General features: G+C 35.8%; 3 long non-coding RNA genes across 3 annotated transcripts; 2 read left to right on the top strand and 1 right to left on the bottom strand.

Annotated features, from left to right (window-relative positions):
* Positions 1–1,016: 1,016 nt before the first annotated feature.
* LOC113347584 lies at positions 1,017–3,445 on the bottom strand. The gene is made up of 2 exons (XR_003359098.1): positions 1,850–3,445; positions 1,017–1,619 (listed from the first exon to the last, which is right to left on the bottom strand). It is a non-coding gene; the product is annotated as an uncharacterized LOC113347584 (long non-coding RNA).
* Positions 3,446–4,603: 1,158 nt separating this feature from the next.
* On the top strand, positions 4,604–6,908 carry LOC113353215. The gene is made up of 3 exons (XR_003361152.1): positions 4,604–5,023; positions 6,010–6,076; positions 6,535–6,908. It is a non-coding gene; the product is annotated as an uncharacterized LOC113353215 (long non-coding RNA).
* A 7,861-nt stretch (positions 6,909–14,769) lies between these two features.
* Positions 14,770–15,494, top strand: LOC113353214. Its single transcript, XR_003361151.1, has 4 exons — positions 14,770–14,912; positions 15,011–15,105; positions 15,204–15,292; positions 15,436–15,494. It is a non-coding gene; the product is annotated as an uncharacterized LOC113353214 (long non-coding RNA).
* The last annotated feature ends 8,417 nt before the right edge of the window (positions 15,495–23,911 follow it).

The raw sequence follows: 23,911 nt of genomic DNA, 5'->3' as shown, positions 1-23,911 counted from the left end.
GAATTACGTGAGGGGGGAACAGGTGACTCAGCATGGTTATGAAATAAAATTGAAGCTATCCCTTATAACCCAAACGTTAAATACGGCCTCCACTATTTTTTCCCCATATCGAACACTTTATTCTTCTCTGCATTTCCTAAGGAAAAGGGCAAGTCCAAAACCCTAGTTTAGTTTCGTGAAAACAAAAGAAGAAAATCATTGCCTAGACGTAGTCACTACAAGAAAAGTCACTTTTAGTGGTAAAATATTGTGTCATGAAAACCAGTTTCTTCGTTGCAAAAAGAATTTAGCGGCACAAAAAATTTCGTCACCTATAGCGAGTCGTTGAAAGTGTTCTGTGACATCCTTAAGAAATCATCACCAATTTTTTTTAATTAGCGATATAAGTCTTTTTGCCACCAAAACTATCTTTTCGTGAGCAAATAAAATTGACACTGTTCACCAATTTTGTGATGAAATTTTTTGTCACTCTAGGTATTTTTGGTGATGAAAATATTTTATCACTTAAAGTAGTTTTGGTGAGGAAAATATTTCGTCTCAAAATAACTTATACTGAAGAAACAAATTTGTCACATAAAATAGTGTTAGCCTCGAAATTCGTTCGTCTCAAAATGTAGTTGTAGTGAAGAAAAAAGATCGACTCATAAATAATTTTAGCCGCAAAATTTATTCGTCTCAAAATATATTTATAATGAAGAAACGAATTCGTCACCTGAATAGTTGTAGCCATGAAATTTTTTCATCTCAGAAAAAATAATAATTTAGCAGCGAAATGACTTTCGTCTCAAAATAAAAAATCAATAACAAAAATTTAGTCGTCTCTAAAAAATACATATAATGACCAGTTAGGATTGTCTCTGTATGGTCATTTCAATAACGAATAGAGACACAACACTGTCCTCACCATAACCATTCTCAACATGCCAAACTAGTCGATATTACCACTGATGATTCCAATGAGATTTATTTCACAAAAATAAATATAAACAAATAAGAATTCCAATAAAGAAATAATATTAGTTGAATAAAAAATAATTAGCCATTAAAATAAGTTGTTGAAACACTATCCAAACTAAAAAATACCCGATAAATAAATTCTACGAATAAATAAAAAAACACCGTTGATCCAACATTAATGTGACAAGTAAATAAGTAAAAAGATAATGCCAAGACTAAAACATCATTTGATCCATCAGCGGTACTGTTGTTTAGCCCGAGTGTAAGCATCGGTTTCTGCATTTTTTGTGTGAACTTTTCATCATCTTCTTGCAGCTTTTTGATGATCTCATTTTGTGCGCATATTTGGTTAGCCTGCGCTTGAATTATATAAGCCTCCACTTGTATCATTGGTTGAAGTTCTTTGCTGTTATAATCAGCATTGGTTGTAGCACGTCGTCGTTTTCGCTTTATCCTCAAAGGGTGGTGGAGCTCCCTCTTCGCTATCTCGCTGCAATAGCTCATTGTTCTGACAGGGACGGTGCTGATGGTGGCGGTGGCGGCTGCAATACCTTGGAAAAATGTAATTCCTTAAATGGGTAGCAATGACCAGCACATAATGCAGGTTACCTTATTGTTCCAGAACTTGTGGGTTGCCTCTTGGTAATGGACTGGACTCCAATCTACATGGCAGAATGCATTATTAGTAGATGAAATAAGTACTTTAAATCTCATTTCACATAGTGCATCCTAGGTGCGCCCAAAGAGACCCACTGGATCAATCTTTAATATAGTTAATCAAAATCCAGTTATCATTATAGTATTTGTACTTCACATATTAAGATATTAAATAGGATACTTGTAAACCAAACTAAATGACATGTAGGTTTCCACGACCTTATATTCTACATACCACATTACCACGTTGAGGTTAAGAAGTCTCACACCATCCTTCATGTGTGCATCCACAACTCCTGCCCAACTAATGAAGTGATTATCGCAGAAGTGGGCTGACTGAACTTGGGTTAGTAGTCATATATATAATCACTCTGAAATGTATATTAAATGCATGAAGACTAATCCAGTTCAGTTAGCATTAATAGTTTCACATAAAGTTTGGCACAGAGGTGTCTATCTATCCCCATCAGTTCTCTTGATGAGTGAGCGTATGGAAATTGTTCAAATGGAAATCACACGCAGATATCTAACAGAATCAAACACCAATTTAGTGCGTCAGAAACAAACAAAATGTGGTATGGGAGTTGACATTGAGAAATGTCATGGTTCAAAAGGGCTTACCTGCAAGAGAAAAAAAAGGTGCATCACTAAACTATTAAATTTGTTTTCATCAAAATATCATCACAAAGCATCATCCTTTAGGAAGCGGGGAGTAAATGACAAATGGAGAGTCCTAGATTTTTTACACTAAAAAAACGGTGGGTAAGGTCAAATGCATATTAACATTCACGAAAGCTAATTTTTCTTTATGTGTGGTTTTTATTCCCTTACCATGTCAACAGACTCAACACCCGTTATAGTCAAGGAAACCATAAGCTATAGTGTGACAGTTGGTACATTGATGATTCTTGTTATATTTAATCCAGCAATCACACCAGCATCTTGGTAACATGTCTATAAGTATCACTGAAGTATCATGTGGATGTACCATAATCTAACATAAATAATTTCGATTGAATAGAATGGTAACTACCCAATTAAACTTACGAAAGTTTAGACAAACAACGTTATGTTCACTGAGACAACTTATCAAATAGTTCACCCACTAAAATCAAAGAAAACAGAAAACTTAATTTTGACATATTGAACTTGAAAACTTAAACTAAAATAGAAATACCTAATCAAAGTTTTAAATTGAAACTAACATGTAATAAATCATGTAATAATTTCTTACTGCATTTTAAACTGAGAGAACATCTTATCTACCATAATCGCTTAGAACCATGAATTAACCCAAAAATTACCCTCAATTGAACTAAGCTAGGAAAACTATCCACCAAAACCAATCAAAATTAAACAACTACCATTATCACCACAACCTTCGCAATTAGAATCAACACCACCACAAGTGCCAGATCACAATCACTATGAAATCATTAGATAGAACTTAGTGATCAACAGAATAAATTTCATATTAAAAATCCAAAAATCAAAATCGAACATATAACAAAAAGAAAATAATAATTAAATCGATTGAGCTAATTAACACAGAAATTATTAAAGGCTTTCAATACAAATTGTACATGAAATTTGCAAAAAAAATCCCAGATCCACATTTTCTTTCTCTCTTTTTATTACTCAAAAGTGGAAGATGTTTTCCATGAATACCCTCTTTTGTTTGTTGGATCACAATGGATTAGTAGAAGTTTAACGATTGGTGAAGGTGATTCTGAAACTGTTTGTAAAGAAAAAAGGGAAAGGAGGCGGAAGATCTCGACAAAGAGAGAGAGAGAGAGAGAGAGAGAGATTTGGGATAAGAGAGTGAGGAGGGTGAAACATTCGGAGGAGTAGGGTTACGATCAATTTTTTATTATGCTATCATCCTTTGATGTATTAGTATCTAAACCTCTTACATGCGTAGATGAAGATTACTTGGTTTTAATCATCATAATCTGAGCCGTTTATCTTGGGACCATAGGAATGGCTAAACACCTCTGACATACGTAAGCATATCCTTATTAACATTTTTATTTTCATTTTTTTTTGAAGCATGATTTTTTTTTTTTTACTTTGATAGAAATTTATTTTTATTCTTGAATTTTCTTTGATCGGGTTTTGATTATATAGTATAAAATAAAAAGTATTTTTGATCAAAAATATTAATAAGAAAAAATTCAGCGATCACCGTTATCCATAATAAAGAAGAAAAATGGTAAGCGTTAAAATAATAAAAATAAAATTAATTTTTTTTCCGAATAAATCGAATTTTTTTATTATACATGCATACTACGATACAATGAATTCTGATTTATTTAATAAAATTTACCATTTCACCATATTTTCCTCATGTTAACCCATTTACTAATAGAGTAGGATGAAGATTCTGAAGAAGAAAGAATACAGATTACCATTTTGTTACAATTATACGCAGAGTAAACACCTACTTTGGTCTCAGACGTGTACTCTATTCAAGATTTCCTCGATGTTCTAACAGAATTAACTCTTTCTTCCTCCATCATCAAGGTAAACTATTGCTTAGCCTCATATAACAAGTTAACAAATTCATATTTGGATTCAAAATTTAAAGTAGGTCTGTCTATATCATCCGCAGTTTCGCGACTTCTATTGCATCGATTCACTTGTCTGACTATAATAACTTATGCGACCATTTTTTTATTTCATTATGTGGATTCAGCAACCCATGATATATGAAACGTGATTTTTTATATAGGAATAAAAATAAGAATGAGTTGAAAAATAATGAATCTAAAACTGAAAAATAAAACAAAATGTTATCGACCTTTGACACGATAAACATCCGAAGAATATATAGATGGGATTAAATCCGAGAAATGATATTGAATCACAAGAAGGAAAAAATTTCCACCACAACTTTTTTTGTGGCGCAAAAACATTATGGGGAAAATGAATTCGCGGCAAAGTTGGCGCGCCTTTTTTTTTTTGGGAGGTGGGGGATGAAACCTTGAGGTAGAAACTCTGTTTTCGATTCTATCCCATCTCTTTCTCTTTTTTATCTCAATTTCAATTCTTCTGGAAAAATACTTTGATCCTCGCCTATCTCTCGGAAACTAATAACACAAAAATGAAAACTTGTTTCTCGAATTGAAACTTAGATCATATCATCTCTAGCTCACAATTTAAACATTTTCTAATTAGTTCATCTTTCTAAATAACTATTTTATTATTAAAACTCAAAAACTCTGTTTGGTTGTAAAATACTTGTTAAACGAGGATATTTCAAACCTAGTTAACAAGTGTTTGTAAAGTCCTTGTTGTCATGTACACCGTCATAGAGAACTATAAATACAAGCATTCGTGAGGAAACCAAGCACAATCAAATTCGTCACATCTTCTTCATTCTCTGGACGGGTTAAGGTGAAATTAAAAGGTAATCGTTCTGTTTTAACTATTTCAATCCTTTAATCATATTGGGAAAGAGGGTTATTAATGTTGACAGATCCGATAAATCTACTTTGGCCATAATTTGTCAGTTAGGCGATTTGTGGATTTAAATGTATGCTAGAACAATCTAAATATACAGGCTCCCTTGAATAATGATTTGGAACAAAATCCTTAACTTACATGTTTAGAGATTTGAAACTATTAATGTTACTTGATTATGACAAAGTTTGTTAAGTGGAATTCTATAGGCACCGTCTAATTTGGCTCATACAAATTTGGACACACTGTATTTGAATATGTAAGAATTTTGCTAGTCGATTTTGCTGTATTACATTAATTTAATGGCAGTCAAGTGGTTAGGGAGGTTTAGCTGTTTTTACAGTATATATACTCTACGATTTCAAGTTGTAAATTTGTTCAATCTATGGACTGACCACCAAGGACTGTTAGCTTTGGTGCGAATTTGTCGACTTATACCTCTGGAAGCTGTAACTTGCTTTCTTTACTCCTTAGAAAAGGTGATATGAGGCTATGAGGGTTGATATTTTGATACTGCCATACGTGTATGGACAAAGTATGAATACTAGATCTACTTGTGTATCTAAGCAGTTGTCTTTTGATGCCGAGTATTGTAGAATCACTATTCTAGTTTTAAGGGACTGCTATAAGTTTGCTGGTCAGGATCTCGCAAAAAAACCATGCTAACTACTCCTTTTACCTCTCCGTGTTAGTCTTATTTCCAACACCATAATGCATACATATACATGTTTTGTCTGCCCGCGAAATTTGAGATAGAGAGAAAATAATATTTTATCAATGAGATATAGGAAGGTAGAATCCCAATTCATATTATGAAGCTAAAAGAACGTAGCATCCCTATTCATATTATGATGCTAATATAATGTTGAGGGATTTATGATTGAGTTATGAGTCAATTCATGCTTGTAAAATGATTGTTCTTTTTTCTGGAAGGAGTATGAAAAGGAGTACAGGTGTCCGGTATGCGATGAATATAGGTACAAGTTTAATGACGGTAAAGGTAAGAAGATCCCACACAAGGTGCTTCGTTATTTTCCTTTAAGACCAAGACTTCAGAGACTGTTTTCGCTAAAACACACAGCTACTGACATGAGATGGCATATGGACATGTATATTTTACTTATACTACATGATTCTCTTGGTACTTCGTTGTTGCTTTTAAATTTTTAATGCTAGCTGCTTCTAGTGCTGTTGGTGTTATTACTACAATTCTCTACTGTTAGACAACGTTGCAGCTACGAAAAATTATGAGCTTAAATTTGGTATTTGTTGATGATTGATTATGAGTAAATTACAATAATAGGAAGTTTGATATCTATATATAGAGAAGTACACATGAGCTCCCAATAATCTGAAGTGCTACAATAAGACCTACAGTACTTACAATTGTACCTTACTGTGATTGTTTTTAAATAATTGTGTATATTTACTAATGTTTACCTTTTCGTATTTATCAAGGTACACCGGAACGCTCAAACGATACATGGAAATTAACTCTTGCCCAGAAGGTTCAATTGCGGAGGCTTACAATAACAATGAATGTTTGACATTCAGCTCGATGTACTTCCGTGACACTGAAACTAAATTTAATCGGAAAGAACAAAATGATGATGGTGTGGATGATGATGATGTCTAGGAAGGAGAGGTAGACGAGGCATTGTTCCGGTTGATGATGATTCAGATATAGAGTATTAGTTGTTTGCACTCATTTACTTAAAAATATTTGTTTAGTTTGATAATAATTTTGATTAGAATAATAGCTCTTTTTCATATATATTCATATATATATATATATATATGTTGAACTAAGTGATTAATTATTTTTGTTGCTCTTCTCTATCTTAAGTTCATTTTTACTTTTTAGGTTTGGTTTTCCCTTCACAGGTCTGTTTTTCTTTTTCATCTTAATTTTCAGCGGGCTGGGAATTTACTTTTAGAAATATTCAGGTTCTTTTTGTCTTCTCGGTCCTCCTCTATAGAGCAATGCTCTAGCGCCAGCTCTAAAAGAAAATCTATAGTGAAAGATTACCATAGAATGTGCGCTTTTGGAACAATTTCACTTCTATTAAAAATGGATTTATTTTGTAAATATACCATGGGTGCATATCCATCAGAGTTCTCAACCAGACTTCATTCTGGATTCTTTATGTTAGAAGGATTTTTTTTTATCTATATTGGTTTCTTTTCATTTTTTCCCTTATATAATATAAAAAGATGATGACTTCTACTTTTCCTTTTATGAAAATTTACTTCGTCAATAAATAAATTGACTTTTGCTAATTTATTAGTTATAGTTAGACATTATGTTTTATGCGATAAAATTTACTGTTACCAAAAAATTATTCCTTAACAACTATTTCTTCCTTTGTCACCATAATGAATTCTTTGTGACGACATTTTAGTAATCACTGAAATCATGAACTGCGGTGAAATTTTAATGTCACTAAATATGAATAACGAGACAAAATTTACTTCGTCGCAGATGTTTTTTCTTGTGACCATTAGACGTGGTTACCATATAAATATTAGCAATAAAAAAAGCTGATGGTCACTAAAAATAAACACTACACCATATCTAGGTTTTCCTAACAATAGGTTTCCTAACTAATTTTATTTTGCTAATTCAAGAAATTCATTATGATTCTAGTAACCCATTTAAAGAGTTAGCAAATTAGGTAATAGTTACCATAATTAGAAATTCTTTTATATAAACTAAATAACTATTCAAATTGTGTTATTCATATATAACACAATTTAAACTAAATCACTATTACAACTATTTCTACCCAAAATTATGTGTATATTAAAATGAACCCCATGTTTATAACACTTTATCATTTTTGTTTGTAACACACTTTGACATAACTAACACAGTAATTTATTTTCAAATTTAGAAAATGAAAAATAGATTTTCAAGATTTTATAAATCTTTTGTTTGGAACCAATTTAAGTTGTAGAACCTTGGAATAACCTAGACCTGGAACCAAAAGATAGAAGAACCGAAGTCTAACTTGGCCAGATTCCCAACTTCTTCCCATAAGGTCCAGCCGACAAAGAAAATTCTTCATTTTCTATCTCTCTTCCATTAACAAAAACCGGAGAAAAAAATTCTCTCTTTTCAATTGAAGCTGAACTCAAAGAACCCAAACCCATCGTCGTTCTGATTGATTAAATACCCATCGTCATCGTATGATTGATTTCTCTTTGTTTCTTCAATTTCATTGATTTCAGAGGAACTTGAAGAGAAATAACTCAAAGATAGAGTTTCATCTACAAAATTTATAATGATTCTCTTCTTCTTCTTCAACTCATTCACATTGTTTCTGGTATGATTCTCTTCTTCTACTTCGATTAATCTTATTACATTTTTTCAATTATGAACCTAGGGCTTAAACGAGATTTTTAAAATTGGGTTTAAATTGGGGGTTTCTGATTTTGTCCGTTAAATTGATTAATTGAGGGTTAATTTTGTTTCATATTTTTAGCAGTAGCCCTTGAGGATTAATTTTGTTTCATAATTTTAGCAGTTTTAGCCCCGTGGTTGGTTATTTGTGATGTAGCTTTCCAAGTGTAGACTGCTTTTGGGTTTACCATTGTATGACTTACTGAAGCTTTTGTTACTCACCTGAAGTTTCAGTGTAGAATGCTTCAGTGTTTTTTTTACTCACCTGAAGTTTATATCCTAACCATTCACCATTGTATGACTTACTGATGGGTGTGCTTACTCCTACAAGTGTGCTTGTATGCCTTCATATGACTATCCATCCAGAGGAATACTGCAATTCACTTGTATTTCAAATTTACCAACCCAAGTGTCCTGACATCATATTCGGTCTACGGGATATATTCAGAGGCATTGAGTTTCAAATTTACCTCATCAGTAAATTAGGGAACAACATTATTGAGCATCTATTTTTTTCCTCATCGGTTTCTCTAGGTAAAAAGATTGAAGCAAAACATTTTTGGGTATGCTCTTGTGAGCCTCTGGTACATACATATCACCATTATAAATGAGGCCTTTTGATGAATTAAAAGAAAGAAACTGTAATAAATCAATTTATCTATTGGTAAAATTTGTCTTACAAAAATCGCATATTTTTTTAGTTCTTACAGATTGCAAGTTCACTCTTTTTCTCAGAGTGTTTGGACATCTTTTAGAATTTTTTTTTCTCTTTACAGTCTTGTCTTCACAGTTGTAAGGAAAGATTTATTGTTTGTTTGTTACAGTGTTTGCTGAAAGTATCTCTTTCTTATTCAATTGTGTTGTTTGATTTACGAGAATACTTGTGCTTTTGCAGTCAGCGGTGGTGGCTCTCAGTAGGATTGAGTCGAGTGTTTTGTGTTACTAAACAGTGGTCATACATTCCCTCACCCATTTTTGGCACTTAAGCATTCAGGTTGTTTACATGTAAGTAATGGCTTGGTAACGTTTACGTTATTACTTCAGCGCTATTTTGAGCGCCTTTTCTCACTTCTTTTTGTTATTGCAGTTCAACTTTTCTATCTTTAACTGTTCTTTTTATCTACCTTTGATATCCTCGCAGAAATTTTGGAAGAAGCTCATGGTGTGACATCTTTGACAACTCGAGCTTTGCTTGAAACGGAGCAGGGGTATACTTCTCTTGTGAAAGAAGAATTATTGCAACCACAAGCCACCACTATTGCGAAGGTATTTCTTTCCTAACCACAGTTAACAAAATTTAAAATCAAAGTGATGCGAGCCGTTGAGGCTTCGGCTCATTTGCGTTCTCAAACAAGTTTGTGTGAGAAGCTTTTAAATGTGAGCAAGAAATTCGCAGGCCATTTGCATTTAGTGATTGAGATCTTGTGTCGACTACCCGTAAGAAATTCGCAGGCCAAGTTTGTGGATGGATACTGTCTTCAAGGGTGTATCCAAATCATGAAACAAATTGTTTTCTCATGCCAGTCTTACTATACTTTCTTCAAATGTTTGTGTTCTTAGAATATACAGGGGAAAAACTCGCAGACTTTCTGATGAACAATGTTTTTCTGGTTCATGGAACTGTACGTGAAAATGTGTAGCATATTACTACTTGCACTTTTCTTAGCTGTTGATTCTGTTCAAGGGCTGGATTTATATGTTCAAACTTTTAAAACCAGCCTTAGAAATTCAATACGCGTTAGCATCTTATGCTTAGATATGTAGAAACATTCCCTGTATAAATCTATAGATCTAAAGATGTCATTAGCTATTGTAGACTTTACTGCTTTCTTTCACACCAGATGAGATGCTAATGTGGTTAATTTTAATTTTTCAGAATGCCGAGAGAATTGGATAAGTCTTGGATATTTAAAAATAAAAGATTTGGTAAAGTATACAGAGATGGGGTGAAATTTTTCATTCAATATGCATCTACATATGGTCTTTGGAAAACCCTTTGTCCTTGCCCATGTTCTAGATGTTTAAATGGGGGTTGTCTCAGTATTGAGGAAATGCAGTAGCATTTGAAAAGGTACGGCTGCTGTGCATTTTTTTTAGATTATGTTTATATGGAAACCTTATATGGGAAATTGAAATAGGGGTCTCATATATCAATTCATTGACTGTTGTTATAGATGGATTAATGATTGAGAGAGAAGAATTAGATTAGAGTAGAACCAGCCTGTATATTGTTATTTAGTGAATCTCCAATGGAAGCCTTGGTTTTTATCTAAAGTTTGGTTGACTTGTTATTTTCATTTTGTATAGCTAGTGAAAGAGAAAAAAAAAACAGATTCAGTTTTGTGGAGATTGGCACAAGGTCCTGTTGGAGCAACAAATTTGTATTATTATCCAACGAAATATCCAAAGCTTATAAGAAAGTCAGATTTCAGGTGTCATAGGTAATCCATCTGCAATTTCAGGTGTCATAGGTAATCGTTTTTTCCCTTTTTCTTTAGATTCTTTCAATTGTTTCTGATCATTTCTTAATAGGTTCATAAGAATAGAATTCCAGTACCTAACGTGATCGAATGAGACTTGTTTCCTTGCAGTTTGTCATCTTAACTAAATACATACTTACAACTCTGTTTTAAAGAAGCACTTGACCACTTGCTGCTGTGAATGCTTCCCTTATTATAATATTTGAAATGATGCTTTAGGTGCTTGTTTGATTAATATTTTTAGTGCCAGCCAGACCCTTACATGTATTATGTTACCACTCATGTTATATATCCAGCATAATCAACAAAGTATGGTGTTTCAGTGTGGATGGAAAGCTTGATCACATGTCCTTGTTTATAGATTATGTGATATGTGAGAATTGGTAAGCCACGGAGTTAAAGATACATTTTATCTAGAAAATACTGTACTAAGGATAACAATTCTAAAACTTTCTTCGCTGACTATTATGTTTCAGTTTTTTCTCCCAATTCCTCTTCTGACTATTATTTTCCCAGTTCCTCTTTTAACTCACTATTTCACTTGAATGACTAAACTGAAAATCACTTTTTAGTAAGGGTTTCATGAAACTGCGGGTGCGATTGACTTTTTTGTGCTTGCTTGTGTATGTATGAGTGATTAAATGTGTTTGGTGTTGACAAATTCTGAAGATAGTCATATAAATTCTTTAAACTATACATGTGTAAATACCAATGAATCTGTGGTGCAATGGTAGCACGTCTGACTTCAAGACAGAAAATGCGTGTTCGATTCACGCCAGTTTCACTAATTTGCATTTTTCATCAATTCTCTCTTTGTAGCACAAATTATTTAAATGTGTGAAATTGGGGGTAAAGGTTCATATGGAACGGTGACGTGTTTCAGTAATGCAAATTATCTTTTACTATATGTGCATCTTAAATCCCAATAATCCCGATTAGTTCATTGGGATCCTCAACCTACCGATATTATTGGTTACAGATATAGAACTACTGAAAATATGGAAATAGGAAGGTACGCGTACCGACTCAACTGTATTGGTTCTGGATAAGTGGTACGCATACCGCCATAGCTCTATGGTTTGACGAATTTGGGTATGCATACCCGGTATGCATATCAAAATCATTTGTTCGTGAATTGGATTTTTATGGTATGCATACTCGGTATGTACACCGGGGGTATATCTCTAGCAATGTGAACTGGTGTATGTCTCGTGTCATCTGAAAATATTCGACAGGGATGGTGTGCATAACGGGTATGTGTACCAACCCAATTCGTGAACTCAAAACACCAAGGTATGCGTACAGGGCACGTGTACCTCAAGGCGGTTTCTGAATTCAGGAACTTTAGTATGCATACCGGGAAACTGATTAACAAACGGATTCCCGGATAGAAATTAGATTGACCAGGATAATTTCGATTATGGAAACTTATCTTTAATATTCACCAGGATAATCCTCAGTTCGATTTTAAAAATCTGGTATATATTATTTTCCAGAGCAATATTTATTTGTTTTAAGTCAAAAATACATCTTCAGACGAATGCGTTAATTTTCAATATTGAAACCTTGCTAGTTACATCGGAGTCGTAAACCTACTAATGTTTGGCATATTATATGGTTTCATTGTCTTACGAAGTTTTCGACTTATAGTAGTCCACTTACCTCCAGGTTTCGATCTCGAATCCAGATTCATGCCTCGAAGTTGGCGAATAGGGGTCAGTTTAAGGTTTGGGGGAATATTCCAAAGGAATCTCTGCTTCCACTAACTCAGAATCTTCATCAAAATCATAAACCTACCAATATTGTTCATATTATCCTCAATGTCATCTCATATTATGTTGGAATCTACACCTGGGTACTAAACCTGTCAGATATTTTTGACATGGTTATAATGACATAATCTTGACATGGTGGCACCTTTTTCTCTAAAACATCTAAACGACGATTAATTTGAACCTAATATTTCCGTGACATGTTCCTTATATAAAAATATACAATCCTACCAAAAATGAGAGTATTTAGAAATACAGAACTTTGGATTTGGTCTTATGAAGGTTCAAAAGAAACACACTTTTGTTCAAAAGAACACACTTGTGTGTCACCTTTTTCTCTAAAACATCTAAACAACGATTAATTTGAAGCTAAGATTTCGGTGACATGTTCCTTATATAAAAATATACAATCCTACCAAAAATGAAAGTATTTCGAAATACAGAACTTTGGATTTTGGTCTTATGAAGGTTCAAAAGAAACACACTTCTGTTCAAAAGAACACAGTTGTGTGTCACCTTTTTCTCTAAAACATCTAAACAACGATTAATTTGAAGCTAAGATTTCGGTGACATGTTCCTTATATAAAAATATACAATCCTACCAAAAATGAAAGTATTTCGAAATACAGAACTTTGGATTTTGGTCTTATGAAGGTTCAAAAGAAACACACTTCTGTTCAAAAGAACACAGTTGTGTGTCACCTTTTTCTCTAAAACATCAAAACAAAAATTAATTTGAAGCTAAGATTTCCGTGGCATGTTCCTTATATAAAAATATATAATCCTACCAAAAATGAAAGTATTTCGAAATACCGAAATTTGGATTTTGGTCTTACGAAGGTTCAAAAGAAACACACCCGTATCAATCCGTATGAGAATCCATAACCAATTTTCCACCGTTCAAAAACCTCCACAATCCGTATGAGGAACCGAGGATCAATCTGCACCGTCCAAAATTTTATACAAAAACCAAAATTTTTTCTCCTCTCACTTTCCTCTTTCTCTTCTTTCCTTTCTCTTTCTCGGTTGTTTTCCTCTCTAACTCAGCCTCAAGCAAAACCCTATCTCGTAACAAAATTTCCAAATCAAGGCCTAACACAAATCCTTCACATCTATTGCTCACAGTGGCTGCATCTCTTAATCTGGTCAGTTTCAGTTTAATTTTAATTTCGAATATCAATTTCAATGTTTCATATTATCAATTTCACGTACTAGGGTTTCATGAAAAGTGGTTTTGGGTTTTTATTTTAAGGTTTCATACTAAGATTTTGGTACTGATTTTTCTCTAATTCTCCTTTTTTTCAGGGTTAGTTTGGAAGTCCATTTGGAGGAGTCGCTGTGTTCAAAGGTTTGTGAATCTACCTCTGAATCTCTTGCTAGTTTTTGATTTTGTGATTTTTGAATTTTTTTTTCCTTTTTAATACAACTTGTTTTTTGTATGATTTCCACTAGGATATGTTGAGGGTCTGAACATGAATGAATTGAAATTAGTTTCTTTTTTTTCCTGTGATCAATTGATTTGGGTATTAATTGATTTGAGTATTAATGAATGAGTAGTTAAATGGGTTGCTTGCTGATTTGAATTTTGGATGTTCGTGCGGTGATGTTGTTGGTTGATTTGCAAGCTCTGTTGTGGATCTTGATGATAAACAAAGCAAGAAGAGCATCTATTAATCCACTAGAACCAATTTAACAGTTCCAAAAAATGGCTAATTTCTTAAATATGGTTCAAAAAGTTGGTCACTTTCTTAAAAACAAAAAAGAAATCAATTTTGTTGATCCAATTTCAATTTTTCTTCTTTACTTTTGTAATTTGATTTCTTGGGTGAAATTTAATTGGGATTTTTGTAGGTCAGAGAAGAAGAAAATTGGCAGTGCATCAACAAGTGAGGCATTAGTGAATAAATTGGAGGGACTTGCAGCAAGTAATTTATGGATTGTATCTTACTATTGTCTGAGAGGTTTGAGGCTGTAAACCATGTCCTAATAGAGGTGGCTCTTACTGGTTCACCATGATGCAAAGCAAAAGGCATTACCCAGCAGATATTTAGCTCAAAGTTGTAGGAAAGAGTCAGTTAAGTTCTCCCTTTTAGATTACTTACTTTCAATAGGACCAAGTGCTTGCAATTCTTAAAAGGCTGGAAATTATTTGAGAAGGTGGTCATAAGAAGAAGCAAATGTGTAAGAACTAGGTCCTGCAATCTTTCCCTGTTATTTATACCCTTGAAGTAATGTATGTGTAGTTTTTAATTTCTAGTTTGTCCCACATGTTATTTCAGGAACCTGTGTTTCATGTTACAAAACAAGTAGCAGCTAAGAAGGAAAAACCAGAATCTTGCTGCTCTGAATCGGATTTGATAGTGATTCCGAGAAAGTGAGTACCTTTTCTTTTTTTGGGTTTGTTTATTTTGCATTTAAAAAATGTTATGTTTGAGAAAAGTTTGTCTCTTAGCTGCTGCTACACCTAAAAAGGTTGCAGCTCCTTTAACTAAGAATGGAAATTTCAAGAAGAAAACGAATCAAGTACTGATGATAGTTCAGATGATTCAAGCTCTGAGGATGTGAGTTTTTCTGGACCATTTGTAATATTACATAATACATTCAGTTTTCATTAGAACTATAGTCATTTGAAAGTGTTCTATTTTTCTTATTGGTTTTATTGGGTTGGTTGATTTATTGATAAAAAGAAAATCCATTGATGCAGCAACCAGTTGCAAAGAAAGTTGCTCCTTGCACCAGCAACAAAGAAGCAAGAATCCAGTGAGGATGACAGTTCAGATAACTCATAAGGGTTACATAGTAAGTAGCTGGTGTAGTAATTGGCAGGCCCGGAGATATGTATAAAATTAAGCGCAAGAAAACGGGGGCCTACAGTAATACCGCAAGTGCACGGTCGTCAGTTGTAGCTCGTGCAAGTACGGGTCGATCCACAGAGATCGGGTGTGTTTTGGAAGTGTTTTAGCTAATTGGGTTCCTAAATTGTTGTTGGGTTTTGAAGCCTTTTGGCTTAAATTGGGCTTTGAGTGCTAATGGGTTTGTTCACAATAAAAGGAACTGAGCATGGGCTCAGTTTGGTCTTTGAAGTGCAAATGGGCTTAGGCCTTAAACTTAGGCTTTTGATTAAGCCTGAATTGGATTGGGCCTTAATGAATTTGGGCTTTGGTCTTAAACAACTGGGCTTTGGTTAAGCCCACAGTTGACTGAATTGGGCTTCAGTTTGAGTTGAGCTTTGGGCTTGAGTGCACAGCAATGAACTGAATTGGGCTCAGTTGGATTGGGTCTTTAGCTAGGCCTTTGGGGAGGAAGCAGCAGTGGCAAGACTGCACAGCACAAGAAGTGGCAGCAGAGTGGAGCTGCAGCAGGAGAAGAAGTGGCAGCAGGAACTGCAGAAAGCAGCAGCAGCAGCAGCAAGAGCTGCACAGCAAGGCCAACAGCAACAGCAGTAGGGGAAGCAACAAGAAAACAAGTAGTGGGTAACTAACAGGGCAGCAACAGGGAAGACACAACAGCAATAGCAATGCAGCAGCAGAGCAAGCCAAAGGAAACAACACAATGCAAAAACAAGGAACAAAGCAAATTGAACCAAGGCCTAAGGCCAAGGGCAGGGTTGAATAAGAAACTGAAATGAAGCAAAGCTAAGGCAGGATACAGGCAAACTAAAAGAATGGGAGGAAAATTAGCTTTCTCATTGTCACTAGTGAGCACTAATTTCCCCCAATGCACAATCAACACTACAACCTAAGCATACAAGGAGAATGGCAAGAACATCAGCTTGCTATGAGCACTGATTTCTTGCCATTGCACAATCAGCACATTGCTTCACAGATACCTAGCCTAGCATTCCTTCAAATGTAACAATACATTAAACACAACAAGAACATTTAACTGACAGTGAACATTTAACAGTGAATAAAAAGTCTAACATGAACATAAACAAAATGAAACTGAGCAGAAATTAACAAATGAACTGAAATTAACATGTGAATACACATAAACATCTAACACATTAACAGGAGACAAATAACAATTATAACATGAACATAAGCATAAGACAAGAAATTAACAAAACACAGCAACTACTAGCACATTTAACTGAAACATGAAAATTAACAATTTAACAGGACATGAGAGTCCTGGATGTTGGCTAACCCAAACATAACTATTACAACACACCACAGTGCTATTTATATCCACAAGCACAATTAGGGTTCTACCCAAAAGAAATCAGTGAAGTTATGGTTTCACCCAAAAAGTGAAATTAACTCACCTAACCTACTGACAACAGCCCTAATACGTCGACCCATGCCTCTAATTATACATTCAATCACTTTCCCCCAATTATCCCCAAATTATGAAATTAGGGTTTATAAGAAATAAAATCAATCCATACCTAATCTCTGAAAACTGCTACTGACTTCGACCCATGCTTCTCCTTAGTCTCCTGATGCTTCCCACGCCTCCAATTGATGCTTTAATCATCATATATATCACCAATTTCTCACCTAGGGTTTTAGGCAGAGAGATGAGAAATTGATGTTGTAAATGATGATTAAAGGGATGGTACGTGATGGGTTTAGGTAGAATAGAGAGTTGGTGGTATGGTGGTGTTTGGTGGCGGTGTGGTGAAGAAGACGGTGGCAGGACATGGTTCTGCTGTGGAGAAGATGGTGGAGAGGGTATGGCTCGATGGTTTGGGAGAGAAGGGGGTGTGTCTGGTTAGGTGGGTGGTGCTCGGTCACTAGGGTGTAAGGCAGGTGTATCTAGTTTTGATGTTCTGTGACTCTGAGCTGCGAGATGCGAAGATGGTTGGTAGATCGGACGGTGATGCGGAGGTAAGCGATGAGACCGTTGGATTATATGATACAACAAAATGAACGGTACTTGATGGAGTTAGGTACTGTAGTGTGAAGCGGAGATATCAAACTTCGATGCACAGCAAGGGAGCGACCGTTGGATTCAACTACCATCTAATCTGAAGGCTTGGAATTTCAGCGCTGTGGTGCTCGGCAGAGACATCATATTTTGATGATCTATGAAGGAGCGACCGTCGGATGCTTCTGAGAACTGATCTGATGGCTGAGAACGGAGGCGCTTTTGTGTGTAGAAAATGAGGTTGTGCGCACCATTCTTCGCGGTTTCCTTGCGTAATTTCTCCCGGCTTTTCACTACTTTTCTGCTCTTTTCGCTCCGCGACTCATCCGAACTTTATTTATTACCTAAAAATGCAAAATTAATTAATAAAAATATTTATTCTTGAAAACAATGAAAATACAGAATATGGGATAAAATGTAGAATTAATGCACAAAAGATGAGTTAAAATGCCAACAAAAAGGGATAAAATATACAATATTTGGCACTCATCAAATACCCCCAAACCTGAATTTTACTTGTCCTCAAGTAAAACAAAACTAAGGAAATCCTAACTAACCACTGTCGCTGGTCTCTCGAATGCATTTAGCGTATGCACTAAGCCTTTTAAACCACTAAGTGTCCCTAGTGGACGAGTGAAGTCTCGTGAAGGTTTACCAGAGGTGTGCCTACAAAACCTAAGGACAAAATATAAGCTCAGATTCCATCAAACGTGACATGTGCAAAACAGTTTAAGCTCACAGCAAAATGGAGATGTCAATCTAGCTATCGAAGGCACAATCCTAGCACTGATAACAAAAAAAGACATGTGATAAGAGTGTAAAGTGTATCTACACATGTGTAAAGAAAGATCTGAAATCATGACTACTAATCACCAAGAGATAGTTTCTCAGGCTAAGAACTGAGGTCGAAATCTAGCTAGCTGTCCGGACTTTACGAGAATTGTGAATGAGTTGGAGGTATTTCACAATTACTCGCGTTGTACATCAATGGCATACACCCTCCTTGCTTATTACAAAAGAAACAACAAAATGACTCTTTACATGACTCTTATTTACATTGACTATTCTCTTTTATTTTTGGAACAAGAGAGGATGGAATTGATAAATACTTGATTTTTTTTTATTTTTTCTGATTTTTTTTTTTTCTTTTTTTTTTTTTTTTTTTTTTTTTTTGAATTATACATCGTTTTTTTTTTTTTTTTTTTTTTTTTTTTTACAAGGAAACACTTTTGATACATAACAAAAAGAAACAAAAGATTACATGACACTTTGCAAGAGGTAGCCCTTTTTGATGCACCCAGTTAAATTCGATGGTTGTCTTTCTTAATGTAACCTCCACCTTCTATCCCAACCAACCAAAGAACAAGCTAGTCAAGTTTCGTTCAGTATTCTAAAGTGATTGGCAATCGTAACTTCCTATCCAACACCTTGAAGATCGAGGCCATACATGTATTGGTAGATCGTGCGCGTGCAAATTTCTTATCACTATGTGAATTGTGCTAGAATCAGGGTGCCTAAATATCTAGACTAAGACTCCTAATAAAAATACATATTTGCACAAGAGTCAACATTTCAAGGTAAATGAGCTCCATTTTTATGATTTTTCATTTTTTAATTTTTTTTTTTTTTTTGAATTTGATTTTTAATTTTTTTTTTTTGGAATTTTTCAATTTTTTCAAAAAGAAGAAGGAGTTTTGTTTCAATTATAGCATATTATCGTGGTATCTACTCTATACCCCCAAACCTAAACTAAACATTGTCCTCAATGTTTCAAAATATGGAAAGAATTAAAATGCAACATATGGAAAGGGACATGCTGAGTAGAGTAAAAGGAGAGAGAATACCCGATTTCGGCGAAAGCAGAATTAAAACTCCGTTATTCAAGGCAAAAATCCAACATATTTCAGCCGAGATCATATTGGATTAGCAAAATATATACAAAAGGAAATTTAACTAACACATTATCTACAAGAAAATTTGGTTTTAAAAAATGGGAGCAAAGTAGAAATTTGGTTTTAAAAATAGGGAGCAAAAGAATTTTTTTTTTTTTTTTTTTTTTTTTTTTTTCTTGAAAAAGAAAATGAAATTTGGTTTTTGAATTGGGAGCACGCCCACTGTGCAAGCCTCTAATGGAATGGAATGAAGGCTGCGGCCTACGAAAATCCAAGTTTTAATTTTGAAAGTTTAATTTGGCCCAGTTGGTTAAGGCCCGACGTTTGTTTTAAAACTTTGGTTTCGCGTCACTTTTCAAGTCCACAATCGGTTACAAGCTCAGCTGGGTTTAAACCCAGAGTCCAAAATACAAGTCCAATGAAAGAATTTAAACAAGCCCACAAAATAAATACAAGCCCACAAATTAAACAAACAAGCCCACAAATAAATTATTACAAACCCAAAATAGAAAAATAAAAAGCCCAAAAAATTGGGTTAATTATTACAAGCCCACAATTAAAGAAATTTGGAAGCCCACAGGTTGGGTTCTCTCAATGGAATGGGTTTAGGCTTACCTTTGTAGCACAGCCCAGCTGCTCTGATATTGTTGCAAAAACCCAGTTGGGTTTTGGTTCTTTTCCTTGGTGGCGTCCCAGCAGAGGAAGAACAGGTTCAGAACAGCAGGTCCAACAGCAAATGAAGTGAAGCAGATGCAGATGCAAATGCTATGAAATGAAATGCAAAATAGCTAAGACAAACACAGATAAAACACAGCACCAATCCCCGGCAACGGCGCCAAAAACTTGGTAGGCTTCTAAAAGAGTATAAAAATTATCCTCGGTGAGCGGCGCTGTTGTTGTTTCTTTTTTGAATTTTGGTTTTTTCTTTGTTCTACCTTAGTTTGCCTGTATCCTGCCTTAGCTTTGCTTCATTTCAGTTTCTTATTCATCCCTGCCCTTGGCTTAGGCCTTGGTTCATCTTGTTTTGTTTTGTTTTGTTTTTGTTCACCCTGTTGTTGCTGTTTAGTTTTTCCATTGCTTTTTTTTTTCTGTTGCTTCTCTTATTCCATCTGCCCTGCAACTCTCTTGTTTTGCTTTCCTTTCCATTGCTTGTACATTCTGTTACTTGTGCTACATTGCCTTCTCTGTCACTTGTGCTGCTGCTGTTGCTGCTGCCAAGCAGCTGCTGTTGCTATTGCTGCTGCTAGGCCTGCTACCTGGTGCTGCTTCTTTCTCCTGCAGCTGCTGTTGCTGTTGCCTTCCTGCAGTTCCTGCTGCATTGCTCTCTTCCTCTGCCAAGCTGCTGCTGCTGCAGTGCAGCACTTGTGCTGCTGCTGCTGTTGTTGCTGCTGCTTCCTGCAGCCAAGCAAAGGTCCATCAAACTGAAACCACAGCTCAGGTTAAGACCCAAAGGCCTAGCTAAATCAAAGCTCAAGTTCAGTCCACCAAGGCCCATTTCATTAAGGCTCAAAGCCCAGTTTAGGTTAAGGTTAAAAGCCCAATCCAATCAACTGTGGGCTTAATCAAAAGCCTAAGTTTAAGGCCTAAGCCCATTTGCACTTCAAAAGACCAAACTGAGCCCAATCTCAGTTCCTTTTATTGTTATCAAACCCAATAGTACTCAAAGCCCAATTTAAGCCAAAAAGGCTTCATAGCCCAACAACAATTTAGGAAGCCAAAATAGCTAGAAACACTCCAAACACACCCAGTCTCTGTGGATCGACCCGTACTTGCACGAGCTACAACCGACGACCGTGCACTTGCGGTATTACTGTAGGCCCCCGTTTTTCATTGCGCTTAATTTTATACATATCTCCGGGCCCACCAAGTTTTTGGCCGGGGATAATTTCTATACCCTTTCGAGGCCTGCCAAGTTTTTGGCGCCGCTGCCGGGGATAATTTTTATACTCTTTTAGAAGCCTACCAAGTTTTTGGGATATGTATAAAATTAAGCGCAAGAAAACGGGGGCCTACAGTAATACCGCAAGTGCACGGTCGTCAGTTGTAGCTCGTGCAAGTACGGGTCGATCCACAGAGATCGGGTGTGTTTTGGAAGTGTTTTAGCTAATTGGGTTCCTAAATTGTTGTTGGGTTTTGAAGCCTTTTGGCTTAAATTGGGCTTTGAGTGCTAATGGGTTTGTTCACAATAAAAGGAACTGAGCATGGGCTCAGTTTGGTCTTTGAAGTGCAAATGGGCTTAGGCCTTAAACTTAGGCTTTTGATTAAGCCTGAATTGGATTGGGCCTTAATGAATTTGGGCTTTGGTCTTAAACAACTGGGCTTTGGTTAAGCCCACAGTTGACTGAATTGGGCTTCAGTTTGAGTTGAGCTTTGGGCTTGAGTGCACAGCAATGAACTGAATTGGGCTTAGTTGGATTGGGTCTTTAGCTAGGCCTTTGGGGAGGAAGCAGCAGTGGCAAGACTGCACAGCACAAGAAGTGGCAGCAGAGTGGAGCTGCAGCAGGAGAAGAAGTGGCAGCAGGAACTGCAGAAAAGCAGCAGCAGCAGCAGCAAGAGCTGCACAGCAAGGCCAACAGCAACAGCAGTAGGGGAAGCAACAAGAAAACAAGTAGTGGGTAACTAACAGGGCAGCAACAGGGAAGACACAACAGCAATAGCAATGCAGCAGCAGAGCAAGCCAAAGGAAAACAACACAATGCAAAAACAAGGAACAAAGCAAATTGAACCAAGGCCTAAGGCCAAGGGCAGGGTTGAATAAGAAACTGAAATGAAGCAAAGCTAAGGCAGGATACAGGCAAACTAAAAGAATGGGAGGAAAATTAGCTTGCTCATTGTCACTAGTGAGCACTAATTTCCCCCAATGCACAATCAACACTACAACCTAAGCATACAAGGAGAATGGCAAGAACATCAGCTTGCTATGAGCACTGATTTCTTGCCATTGCACAATCAGCACATTGCTTCACAGATACCTAGCCTAGCATTCCTTCAAATGTAACAATACATTAAACACAACAGGAACATTTAACTGACAGTGAACATTTAACAGTGAATAAAAAGTCTAACATGAACATAAACAAAATGAAACTGAGCAGAAATTAACAAATGAACTGAAATTAACATGTGAATACACATAAACATCTAACACATTAACAGGAGACAAATAACAATTATAACATGAACATAAGCATAAGACAAGAAATTAACAAAACACAGCAACTACTAGCACATTTAACTGAAACATGAAAATTAACAATTTAACAGGACATGAGAGTCCTGGATGTTGGCTAACCCAAACATAACTATTACAACACACCACAGTGCTATTTATATCCACAAGCACAATTAGGGTTCTACCCAAAAGAAATCAGTGAAGTTATGGTTTCACCCAAAAAGTGAAATTAACTCACCTAACCTACTGACAACAGCCCTAATACGTCGACCCATGCCTCTAATTATACATTCAATCACTTTCCCCCAATTATCCCCAAATTATGAAATTAGGGTTTATAAGAAATAAAATCAATCCATACCTAATCTCTGAAAACTGCTACTGACTTCGACCCATGCTTCTCCTTAGTCTCCTGATGCTTCCCACGCCTCCAATTGATGCTTTAATCATCATATATATCACCAATTTCTCACCTAGGGTTTTAGGCAGAGAGATGAGAAATTGATGTTGTAAATGATGATTAAAGGGATGGTACGTGATGGGTTTAGGTAGAATAGAGAGTTGGTGGTATGGTGGTGTTTGGTGGCGGTGTGGTGAAGAAGACGGTGGCAGGACATGGTTCTGCTGTGGAGAAGATGGTGGAGAGGGTATGGCTCGATGGTTTGGGAGAGAAGGGGGGTGTGTCTGGTTAGGTGGGTGGTGCTCGGTCACTAGGGTGTAAGGCAGGTGTATCTAGTTTTGATGTTCTGTGACTCTGAGCTGCGAGATGCGAAGATGGTTGGTAGATCGGACGGTGATGCGGAGGTAAGCGATGAGAGACCGTTGGATTATATGATACAACAAAATGAACGGTACTTGATGGAGTTAGGTACTGTAGTGTGAAGCGGAGATATCAAACTTCGATGCACAGCAAGGGAGCGACCGTTGGATTCAACTACCATCTAATCTGAAGGCTTGGAATTTCAGCGCTGTGGTGCTCGGCAGAGACATCATATTTTGATGATCTATGAAGGAGCGACCGTCGGATGCTTCTGAGAACTGATCTGATGGCTGAGAACGGAGGCGCTTTTGTGTGTAGAAAATGAGGTTGTGCGCACCATTCTTCGCGGTTTCCTTGCGTAATTTCTCCCGGCTTTTCACTACTTTTCTGCTCTTTTCGCTCCGCGACTCATCCGAACTTTATTTATTACCTAAAAATGCAAAATTAATTAATAAAAATATTTATTCTTGAAAACAATGAAAAT

The sequence above is a fragment of the Papaver somniferum genome, chromosome 2 (genome assembly GCF_003573695.1).
Source record: "Papaver somniferum cultivar HN1 chromosome 2, ASM357369v1, whole genome shotgun sequence".
Classification (NCBI taxonomy): domain Eukaryota; kingdom Viridiplantae; phylum Streptophyta; class Magnoliopsida; order Ranunculales; family Papaveraceae; genus Papaver; species Papaver somniferum.
The sequence above is the reverse complement of the archived record's forward strand: the minus strand, read 5'-3'. Positions and strand labels throughout refer to the sequence as shown.